This window comes from Scomber scombrus, chromosome 14 (assembly GCF_963691925.1).
Source record: "Scomber scombrus chromosome 14, fScoSco1.1, whole genome shotgun sequence".
In the NCBI taxonomy this organism is placed as follows: Eukaryota; Metazoa; Chordata; class Actinopteri; order Scombriformes; family Scombridae; genus Scomber; species Scomber scombrus.
Genome location: NC_084983.1, coordinates 25,877,786 through 25,890,297, shown reverse-complemented (window position 1 = coordinate 25,890,297; position 12,512 = coordinate 25,877,786).

The following is a 12,512-nucleotide window of genomic DNA, read 5'->3' as shown; positions in this document are numbered from 1 at the left end:
TATAAATGAGTAAAGCAGTGGTAAGGAGTCTTCCTTCCTAAAGGCAAGGTTAGTCAAACTGGTGGTGAGATGCCACTGCTGCTTAGATTTGTTTTTATCAAAGATGTGAGCAAAGCAACTTATGATCAAATCAACTGTCAGCTGTCTACCATGGTTATCTACCAGTGACTGTTGTTGTTAATCACATTATAGCCAGGAGGTGATTACTTAAGCTTAGTATAAAGACTTGACACAAGGGTAATCAGCTAGCACAGCTCTGTCCAAAATTCAAAGACACATCTGCCAACACATCTAAAGCTCACTAATGGAAAAAAAAATCTCTGTTTAGTTTGTACACATACAAAAATGTAAAACTGTGATTTTACATGGATTTACATGCTGCAACAATATCTACCAGTGACTTCCCAGAGTCTTGTCATTGCAGAGAGGTTGCCAGGCAACCAGTGATATAGCCTGTGATGCTGTACAGAAGTGCTTAGAGCGTGTAACCCCCTTAAAACCATATCATTTGTACATTTGTACAGTTTATGAATGAGCCTGAGAGTAAAGTTTATTGGTGCTGGTAAACTGATTTTTTTTCTTTTCTTTTTTTATACCTTTTTAGAGCCAGGCCAGCTGTTTCCCCTTGCTGATATCCTCCTCTGCACAGACATGAGAAAGATATTGATTCTCTCACCTCACTTTCATAAAGCAGGTTAATAAACATATCTCCAAAAATGTATTTATATTTCTTTAAATCTCTATAAAAACACTACCTTTTTGGCACTGAGGTAAATCTAATGACTTCCAAGTACAATATAATCCAAGTACAGTCCAAAAAATGTTGACATTTTGGAGAAATGTTCCTAAGCTTTCTACTCTCAGGGAAATGTGGGCCGGTTTTTTTGTTCTTATTTTGGAGGGAAAAAAACAGAACAAGAAATACAGGTAGGATTTAAGTATTTAAGCCAACACTAAGCACAAAAAGCAAACATGTCATAGTACATTAATCCTGACACATTTGAATGAAATATTGGTAAAATAACCTCAACTCAACCCAAGTTAATTACCATAAACTGAATGAGGATGAATGAGGATGAGCCAAGTCCTATTATTCTTTAAACCATAGCCTAATTGTTGTAGGAGTAGGTCATAGGATTACATTCAGCTGCACAGCCTCCATTTCTTTCTCATGCATTCATTCATTCCTAGCCAAGTTCACCAGGGTGATACCAAGCAGGGAAGCAGCTCACTTTCATCTGCAGTGGACCAGAATAACCATGAAAGGATCAATATCTAAGCAATACAGAGTGTGGATCCCCAGGTACCCATGTATAACTTGGCTTCTTCCCGAGATACAATTCTGCAGAAAAAAGGCATAATTTTGTTTATATTGAATGTATGGCGTAGTGTGAAAGAAAAGATATTAAAAGTCCTTGGTTGTGATTTCACTGGATGACAACCCCTGTCACTCCTCCACATGCCTCACGCTCATGGAAAGAACAGGGTTTGCATTCTTGCTTTTGCTGAGACGAGGCCTCCAGCATCCAATTATTTCACTCCTTTAAATGCCTTCACAGCAAAACGCCTTCAAAGGCCTATTCTCTCTTTCTCTCTGTGTAGGACGTGATTTCACTCTGTTATGTCTTAGTAGCTCTTCCTCTCCAGTCTGCTCTGCCTAGAATGCAATTCACAGTCTTTAAATGTATACCCCTACCCCTTCTCTCCTATTACTCTAATCTGTGTGGCAAATGCCATGAGACAGATCGTAGCTAAAACAGATGGGAGAAACAGTCTCCTGGTTTCCAGAGTTAAAGATGTACTGAACCCTTTTCCAGGCAAAATGAACTCTATGAATGATCCTCATTCCCCTGATCTGATATTCCTGTAGCTGGTGGACATCACGCTGTGATGAGTCCCTGTGAGGAAAACCCTCTCCCTCATCCACTTATCTCCCTCCAACTTCTTTAGTTCTTAGAAAATCCTTTTTTGCGTGTCATCATAATCTCATCCAAGTGGATCCAACGGTGCCACTGAAACATTTCATGCGGCAAAAGGCCCTTAAAGTGATGCTGTAATAGGGAAATTATATTCTTTTATTAATGTGGAGAAGACTGAAACACCAGTGTGAGAAATATGGTTCTACCTAATTAGATTGGAGGGTCTATTTCAGGGTAGAGTTGTTGGTTTAGGGAGAGAGCAGAAATGAGAGGATGTCTGTGAAGCTGCGTCTACCCGACCGTGCCTAAATTTGTTGTGTTGTGCTTTCCTGAGTTAAACCAGAGTTAAAGTTTGATTTGCATGTTTTCATTACATTTTTGGAGATTGTTTAGGTTTCACTAGTTGGAAGAAAATCACCTTTTTTAGGCGTTGAACAAGTCTTTGAGTCTGGCTTAGCTCCCTCACACAAGGACACACACACAACATCATGTGTGTACGTACAGTATTTTAATCCACAAACAGCAGTGATTTCGTCATAACAGTATCATTTTCCTATAATTTGTAAGTCAGTCTATGCACCAACAACAGTGCTGAGACATTAGTGCATGAACTTTTTTATTCGATACAGTTTAAAAAAAAAGATTTGTATGCATTACAGTTACATCCCTAACTATTACTAGCCCATTATTCTTCATTCTGCACTGTTCATTTGTTTATATTGTCATGGTCCAGCTGTGACTCACTTTCATTCCTAGCGTTATTGCTTGTGTTTACCCCTCCCCTCTGTTTCTTGTTGTTTGCCTGTTTGTTCTCTCTCTCTGTGTGTGTGTGTGTGTGTGTGTGTGTGTGTGTGTGTGTGTGTGTGTGTGTGTGTGTGTGTGTGTGTGTGTGTGTGTGTGTGTGTGTGTGTGTGTGTCTGTTTAAGTGTGGCACTCCATCTCCCTCCTGCTGCCATCAATCAGCACACCTGCAACCTATGCACTCATCAAGCTCCTGCAGTATACGTACCCAGGCTTTACACTCCAGTCTTCACCAGATTGTTCAGTTTGCCGATTTGGTACTAATGTTACAGCGAAGTTAAAGATTTTTCAAATAAGCATGTGTCTCATTTTTCCCTGAATCCTGTTTATCTCTGTGTTTACCTGTGCTCAGGTTCATTCTCCCTCTGTGGTCTCTACCTGCTCGCCTAACCCAGTGTCCTGCCAGTCTGCCCTCTGCCTGCCCCGCTCCACCTTTATTAAGGCTCAATTCTCCACACCTCCATCTCCCCTACTACTAAATAAACCGCCTTTTGTACTTTTGCAAGCTGTGTGGCAGGATCCTGCTTTTTGCTCCAAAATTACCGAACCTCACAAATATTTACATACAGTATGTCTTTATGCACTTTTGCTGTTTGCACTGCCTGGTTAGATGCATACTATGTTTGCAATGATAATAAAGTTTAATCCAATGTCATCAAATCCAACATGTGTGATCCATGTTAGAAACATGTGCACCTGCTTCATCTCACTTCAATTGTTCCTTTATTGTTCCAAAATGTTTATCTGCATATTAGTGACTTTTATGATACTTGAAGTACATTACATTGATAGTACTAATGCTCTCCTACTTGTCATTGAGTATTTTTCCATTGTGGCATTGCTACTTTTACATAAATAAGGGATTTGAATAGTTTTTCCACCACTGCCAAAGCCTGTCCCAGCATGAACAGTGCTGACGGCAGGGAAACATCCTGGACTGGCAGATATTTGCATACCTCTGTAATGGAGAATGCAACATTTCCAGATGAACAATATGCAAACTCCACACTGAAAGGACAAAAATCACGAAAACCAAACCGCTGATATCAAAGTGATGGTTTGAATGAAAAGTTCCACAAGACCTGAGGCAAGTTAAGTTACATACTAATTAAGTACATTTTCATTATATGTGTAAAGTCTGGTGTTTCTGAGACTCAAAAGGTTCAGCCTCCCAGGAGGATCAGGATTTAACACAGTCTGTGAGGAGATGTTTCTGTCTCTGTTGACTACAGTCAATGCTTTGATTTATTATCTGGTGAATGATCTCTGACCTTCTTAATGAGGGATGGCTGCATATTATACATTTTTTAATGATCTCTGGGATTATCAATGAAAGAAACCATAGACTGTATATAAGAAATGGACGTAACATCCGTTACGTCACCCATTGGTTTGTGGACTGCTGCTCGGAAGCCAATAGTTTCGGATCTGAGCAGCGCCATCTTGAAAATTTCAGATGCATGCCGGGAAAAATAAAAACAGGGATTCTACTTATATGGGCATCAGGAGGAGCAAGAGGCGCCCTCCTGAACCTGTGAACCAATCAACCTGTCAATCACGACGTAGCCACGCCCTAATGCATACCCTGCTTTATCATCAAATATAAAATCAGGGAGGCCAAAATGTCCCAAATGAACATCATACTGCATTGAAGAAGGCTTTAAACTAGCGATTGAGACCATAAACACATTTTGAAAACGTTTACTGATGCTAGAAATCAAGTGAGAAGTTGGTGAATTCTCCATTGACTTGTATAGAGACGGAAGTCCTTTTGACACCAAAACGGTCGCCCCCTGGTGGCCTTTTGATAGAATGCAGTTTTAAATTACTTCCGCGTTGGCATCATTTCAGAGGACCGGAACTCCCCGCCTTTGTTAGACACATTTGTATGTTGACTTGTTTTTGACACTATCAGTTTGCTGCTATTCTGAACTGTATTTGAACATTATCAATTAGAACTGCTGCTGATGACGAGTTCGGGGCTTTCAGTATACTTCTGTCTCAATGAACTGAACAAAAAGATTGTCTTTGTGTAAAATAGGTCATACACTCTTTGTGTGAACAGACACCATTGTAAAGATGGCCTTTTAAAGTTTTCCTACCATAGCTCCTTATGATAACATCCTTACATATATATATCTTTGAATAATTTAATGTATGCATGTGCCAATGAAATGCTTTGAAACAATATATGCATGATGTGCGCAGACAGCTATTAGGACAATCTTAGGAAGGCTACACATCATTTAATACTCTGGGTTAAAGGGATCCCTTTAACCCAGAGTATTAAATGATGTGTATCCTTTGGGGAGAGGGGTTAATAGACAGGTTTTGAGTTCCCAGCCGAGCTAGTTGGTGGATTTTTTGATATTTTCTTGTTGCTTTTGTACTTAGTATATTGCCTCTGTGCTGAATAAATTCAAGTAAATCATTTTTGATCTCCTGAAAGATATAAACTTCTCATCTTTTGAACTTCCTAACTTTACTTATCCAAGGCTTCTTCAACTACATTTTGGTAAGGCCCCTTGCATACTAATCATGCTCCAATGTGTTAGTAGTGCTAATTTGGATCTCTCAAGAGAGGAACCAGCCTTAAGAAGGGTTAGGACAGAAGCCTCTATATTGGGGTAAAGCCTAGAATGAGGGGCGTACCTGCCCCCGGTGCTGGGGCTCTCTGTCAGATGCTAATAGACTTCTAGGAGGAGAAAAGACCTCTTTAACACATACTGATTGCACTGATAATAATAATTTACTGTGCTATTATATATTAGATATTATTATCTAGTCCGGGATACATGAATGATCCTCAGTGAAAAAAATATGGCAGAAAAAGATAAGCAAGGAATGGTATTTTTGACATCAATACCCCACAACTTCAAACATTCTTAGCAAATGTTTGTAATAAAATGAAATAAGATGAAATTTAAAGGATAGGTTCAGACATTTTCAAGTCTTAATGCAACATTAGGTGCCCATATGAACACTGAAAATTGTTTTACTTGCTGTAATCATGACTTCCTTTCATATAAAGATCCCCTTCGAGTGCATTTTCAATGTAAGTGATGGGGGACAAAATCCACAGTCCTTGTTTTAAAAACTAAAAAATGTGTTCATATATCCAAAGATAATATGAATCTTCAGCCATCTCAGTTAGTTAGATGGAGTGGATATCTTCCACGGTTACAGTTTTTTTAGTAAAAAAAAAAAAAAAATACATTGTTGTGTCTCAAAAGATTGTTTTTCTATTCAGCTGCATTGGAAGGATCACAACAAAAACAGAGAAATATGCACTAAAAATTAATATTAAATGATATTGCCTTGATTTGAGTTTTACATTATTATATTATTTCATATTATTATTAATTTCAAATATATGTTGCATGGAAGGAGGACTGTGGATTTTAGCCCCCATCGCATGAACAGGAGAAATTATGGCAGCAAGAAAAACATGTGTCCGTGTTCATTTGGGGACCTGAGTGTTGTTTTAGGACAGACTTGACATTTTTTACTTTGTCTTTTGTTTACCAGCCAACATCCCAATGTTCCCAATATAGCCCAATATCACCCAAAAATTATATAAATAAAACATGGAACAGAGTTAACAGTAGGGTACTGCAGTACATATACATCATGTTATATACTGTATGTGTGTTCAAGCAGACACAGTCATCACCTGCATTTTCTTTCTGTAGCTAATAAAACATATCTAATCCTGGACTCACTGCTACTCAGTCTGGTCTGCAGATCTGGGATTAATGCAAGGCCAGTGAATTACAGCGCAGAGCAGCTATTAAAATATCAAACTCTTAACCCGCACAACATTTTATGTGCAGTATTTTGACCCTCACCATACCTATTGAACGCAAACTCAAAAAAGTACTTAGAAGCATCTGATCCGAAACTCCATTAGTCCACACCAAGACTTCACCATATATTACTCTTACTGTCTTCATACAGCAGACTAAAAAAAGTTCCTACTTGAAGCCGCCATTTGACTCTCTATTATCCCCGTATAGTGCCGCGACCTTCTTTCATTACACAAATTACTTCAGCCATCAAGCTTTGCTTTCATCTCCAAAATGACCATTTCCCTCCTCCACTATATAATCACCAAGACATAATTCAAGAGCTGTTTCAGAGGCAGTTAACCCCGAACTCTCTTTTAATGATATCATCGACAATTTTTAAAGTATTTTTTTTAGGCATTTTTGCAGTTATATGATGGCGGCAGTGAAGAGGCGATGGCAAATGAATTCAAAGGGAAAGGTCAACATCTTGGATCAAACAGGGGATTTTGCAATTACACGGTCAGCATTTTATACCCCCAAGGCCAAAATGATGCACCGAGACAGATCTTTAACAGTTTAACACATTTCAAAGTGTGAACTCAAAATATGCGTACACACAAGTACAGATTAGACACTCACATCCTACACCAGTAAAGGTTGTATGCAGGTCATTTCCAATTATATGTTTTGCAACTTTAACCTTCTTAATGAAGAGAAACTAAAACTGTGGAAACAAATTGCTGAAAATAATGACATAGTAATCAATGACTGTGTTCAAAATATGTATCAGCTGGTTGTACATTATTTCATTGATTGCATTTTGGTGGCCCTGTGTTGTAGAGAGGCGTTAGTTATTTTAGATTAAACAGGGATCCAATAACAAATATCTACCAATGTGTTATCAGAGCCAAACTCCCTCATTCAGTTCAGCTGTACACACAAATGCATCAAAGACACAAAAGTGACATTCATCTAAAAACTACTGCATGTTACATCCTCACCTCAGTCATTTCATGTTTAATGTTAAACATGCTTTATACTGGTTAAGCTTATAATAGGATCATCACACTGACGCAACTTACAGTCTTACAAAGTCTTACAGTTTTAACACTGAACAGGAAAAGTCGCCACTCTGTACCAGACTTCTCTCTCTGCAGTCGCTCCACGTGTGTTTTTAGTGAGGCTCAGCTCAGCTTTCAGCTCATCCACCTGGCTCTTGCTGTCCTTCACTGTGGCCTTCATGTACCTCAGCTCCACCTTCAGCTCCACCACCACGTCTCTCAGTGCCCTCACCTCTGCCCAGATGTCAGGGGTGAGTTTGCTTTGAGGTCTGCCCATTCGATTCCTCAGGTGCATCTCCTGAAACTCGCTGACCTCATTAACTTCACCTCCCTGCTCCTGAGCCCCTGAGACACACAGACTGAGCAGCAACAGCAGCAAACCAGGAACAACCCTCATTGTCCACTTACAGCCCTTCACAAAGGTACAGTGGTAGAGCTGACCTGACTTTATAAAGCCTCCAAACTTCAACTGGTTCAACAAATGGGAAAAACTATAAGTGCTTTATGTTTGGCATTTGAATATAATTCAAGGTCTGAGATGTTTCAGTTTGATCTTTGTGCAGGTGAGAAAATACAAGCTGCCCTCGGCTGCTGGAACACCTGTAGTTCACGACAATCAATCTCATACAGTCACAGCTGAGCATACACAGAGCCTAATGTATGTGTATTAACACACCAAATGAACAAACACACTTTGCAGACTATGCTATAGTCTGAATGTGTCTGAGGTTTGTCTAAATGAAGCCAAAGTATTCACTCTGCCTCACTACTTATCTCATTCTCTCTGATATATATAATAATGAATGTCCTGTATTAATACACTATGATGCTTCTTAACCTTAATCCTCCTGACTGGGGTACTCTCAGAACCCAGAGTTATACTTTTTGCCAGGTCAATTTGTTCCCAGTGACTTAATGTCATTATTTACTGTAGTGCTTTAAAAAATATCAGTGTATTGTGGCCATGGGGGACTCCTTATACAGTTTTAATAGATGGAGCTATTCATTGAGTTCATGTTCGGGTCCTGATGTAAAGTATCGTCAGTCATTTTGAAGGAGACAAACACAGATGCAGCAAACACAGATTTCCTCATGCACTCATGCACCCTTCATTTTCATTTTACATAATATGCAAATGAACTTTCCTAAAGTAATAATAATTTGTTTTTCAGATGACATTAATTACATATGTAACTAATAATGTTTTGAGAAGAAATAGTCAACATTTTGCAATGAGTGTTGTTTCTTACAGTAGTTTATTCTTGGGGTCCCTGGAGACCCCCGTCGGTAGTCGTCTATGAGGGTTCATTTTATGAACAGTTTTCTAGATCACAGAGGCTCAGTGAAAGTTCATAGGGGAGACTGGGGTAAGTTGAGCCGAAGGGTAAGTTGAGCCAACCCCTTTTTGCTAGGAAACAGTAAAAAACATTGATCATGTGGCCAAATATTTAGGAGGAAGGCATCATTTCATGGAGTCTGTGAAGGTAAGAACCACATGGGTAAAGTGGTTAGATCTTTATTTCCAAAAAGACATTTTTCACTCTTGGTTGGTTCAAGTGAATTTAGTCTATCATACGTTTCATGAGAATTGTGTTTAGACCAAAATAGATCATTTTAAATTTGTTTCATAAATCAATTGTGGTATCTATGAGCTACAACATGAGGTCATAAACCTAGCATAAAAGTGCACCATTTTAGCTGTTAGCGGCTCAACTTACCCCATACACGGGGTAAGTTGTGCCTCGAGACCACTTTTTTGGGCATGCTATATTATATTAACAGTTATGTTTACACTCATTCTGTTTGTTTGAAGGGATGCACAACATCCTGAAATATATGCAGATATATTAGTTAGCGACAAAACTATGTTTGCCTTGATGTAGTGATCCTAAATATGAAAAATGGCTCATCTTACCCCAGTCTCCCCTATTTGCTCTTTTGTGCACTCTGCTGGTAACCGAAACTGTTCAGATTACTGACAGACAGCCTGGTGTCAAGGGTCAGGACTACAATACTCATACATGTGTTCTCTCTGGATAGAAGAAAGATACTCTGCTGTGTGACTCACATTGTGAAGATTTGTCAACACTTACTTCAGATTCACTTTGACATTAGACTAAAGACAATTTTAATGATAAAAAAATGATTATTAATTTTAAAATGAAATGCAAAAGTCTGCCTGACATGCAACTTTCAAAAATCTTCAAACAAATCATCCAATCACCATAATTGTCTTGTAATGTGTATTTTAAAGCAGATGCAAATCAAACATTTTTTGTAATTGTTTAAATTCAAACATATCGAGGATTGAGTTGCCTTGATGTTTTATGTAACTAAACATTTTAATAATTCATGTTTTATTTAGATTAGAGAGTTAAATGGAATAAAAGTCAAACTGAAAATGGTTTATGTTGTTATGGGAACACTTTGATACAGTACTAAAGTTTTATCACTGGAGGGCGGTATTTCATTCTTTTATGTACCAACCTACTTTCTAGTTAGGTAGATATGGATCATCAATAAAACCTCGCTCACACAGTATGATCCAGATTTGAATTCAAACAGTAACAGTATGTGGACTGTGAGTTTATGCATTTGTAAAGTTCCTACTTACCAAAAACGTCAATGAATTTTTAATTTTTGCTCATTTATTTTAATGCTATTTTCATGAACTGACACAAAATAGGTCAATCAGATTCAGAATCACATTATCCAGTTCTTGTTTTAGGTCAGTATTTTTTGAATGATCACAGTGTGGCTGACTGATCTTGAGGTCTTAGATGTTTCAGTTTGATCTCTGTGCGGGTGAGAAAATATAAAGCTGCTGCAGGCTGCTGCAACACTGTTAGTACGACAGCCAGTCTCATGCAGTCACAGCTGAGCATACACAGTGCCGACACACACGTATAAACAAACACTCACAAGAACACACTCATCATTATATTTCACTGCTTATATCATTCTCTTTGATATATGGTAATGAAGATAATACATCTCTGTTAATACATTGTGCTTTACTTCATATTTTTTCATATTTTTTCATCACTCTGTTCTTTTTTGCCCTCTGGTGGTAACGAAAATAACCTTTTGTTCACACACAGGTCCTTCAGATTCATGAACTGTGATCTGGGCTCAGGGGTCTGGGTCAGGATTAGATGAATGTTTAATTTATATCTGTGACATGAGGTAATGAGTCATGACCTGGTGTTTAACAGGTTCATTTTTATAGATTCATTTACAGTAACCTTTTTAAAAAGGAACTTTAAACTCTATATAAAGCCGATTTGTTTTAACTGTATTAACCTTCGTGTCGTCCTCCCGGGTCAAATTGACCCCGTCTGTTTTGACTGTTCCTTCTTTCCTCCCCTCCTTCCGTCTGACCCTCCTCCCTCCCTCCTTCTCTTTCTTTCCTTCATCTCTCTTTCCTCCATTCCTTTCTTCCTTCCTCCTTTCCTTCCCTCCCTCCTTCCTTCCTTCTTTCCTCCCTCCCTCCTACCTTCCTTCCCTCCTTCCTCCATCCCCCTTTCTTCTTTCCTTCTTTCCTCCCTCCCTCCTTCTTTCCTTCCCTGCTTCCATTTATCCTCCCTCCCTCCTTGTCTCTCTTTCCTTCCTCCCTCCCTCCCTCCTTGTCTCTCTTTCCTTCTTCCTCCCTTCCTTCCTTGACTCGAGGACAACAGGAGGGTTAAACATCACAGCAAAGAGAATACACTGATATAAATTACTACGAAATAATAAAACATCTGAAAGTCATTTTGAAAATATCCCTATCCAAATCCAACTTTATTCTACATGTTAATATGAATATTTCTGAATGCATTTCTGCAGTTTACATGAATATCCAAAGTATGTTTGTGCTATGAGCATGTCTCTGTAAGCCCATGTCCCATTTAATGCATGCAGCTACAGTACAGTACCTTCCCATTTGCTTTGAACATCCTGTGTGCTCTGAATTACAGCTGCGTCAGGTTTGTAGGCTGTCTTTTTCTTTTTTTTACATTTTACTTAATTAATTAAAATAGAAAATCTTATCTGTTGGAAGCAAACATGCAACTGTGATGTCCCTAAAAACATGAGCTCAGTGGAAACTGGTTTAGATGCCGGATTTTGAGAGAACTTGCTACATCTGAGCTCCTGGGATTTAAGTCACACATTCGACCTGTGACACTCTGACAGACACAACACTTATTACCTCAAATAAATTTACATTTTCAGGTCTTAACAAGCCTGAGTAATCCTGAAAAATGTGATGGCAACTCATCTATTGATTTCATTACAGCGACATGACAGATCTAAACAGCCATACCTCAGTGGACAAGAGAAGGGATGCACCGATCTGACATTTTCAGTGCAAAACCAATACCTGGGCTTTGAGTTTCGGCTAATAGCAAGTCCCAATCCAATAGTGTTTAATTAATAATCTTTCCTCCTCACTGTGTGAAGGAGACTGGCATCTTTTATTGTATGTGGAAAGTAAAATCAGGCTTGATTTCAACATTGCTTTCCTGACTTTTTAAAACAAAATGTAACAAATAAATACATAGATATAATGATATAAATGTAATGATTTGTTATTAAAATAATGGTATCTGATACAAGATTGGCCCATTGTCACTGATACCTGATTCAGCTAGTCCAGTGGTCTCCAACCCTGCTCCTGGAGAGCTACTGCCCTGCATGTTTCAGGTGGCTCCCCTCTTTAACACACCTGATTCTAATAAATAACTCGTTATTATGCAACAGTAGCTCTCCGGGAGCAGGGTTGGAGACCACTGAGCTAGTCAGTATCAGACTGATAATCAATATCAGTATTGGGGCATTTCAAGTCAAGAATCTGACTCAAGTAATTTTCAAGTCAGCCTTGTCCAATGTTCCAGTATCCCTGATCAGGATTTAGTTATTCTACAACAATCATATCCACCATCTGCCAATCAGACTGTCTAAAT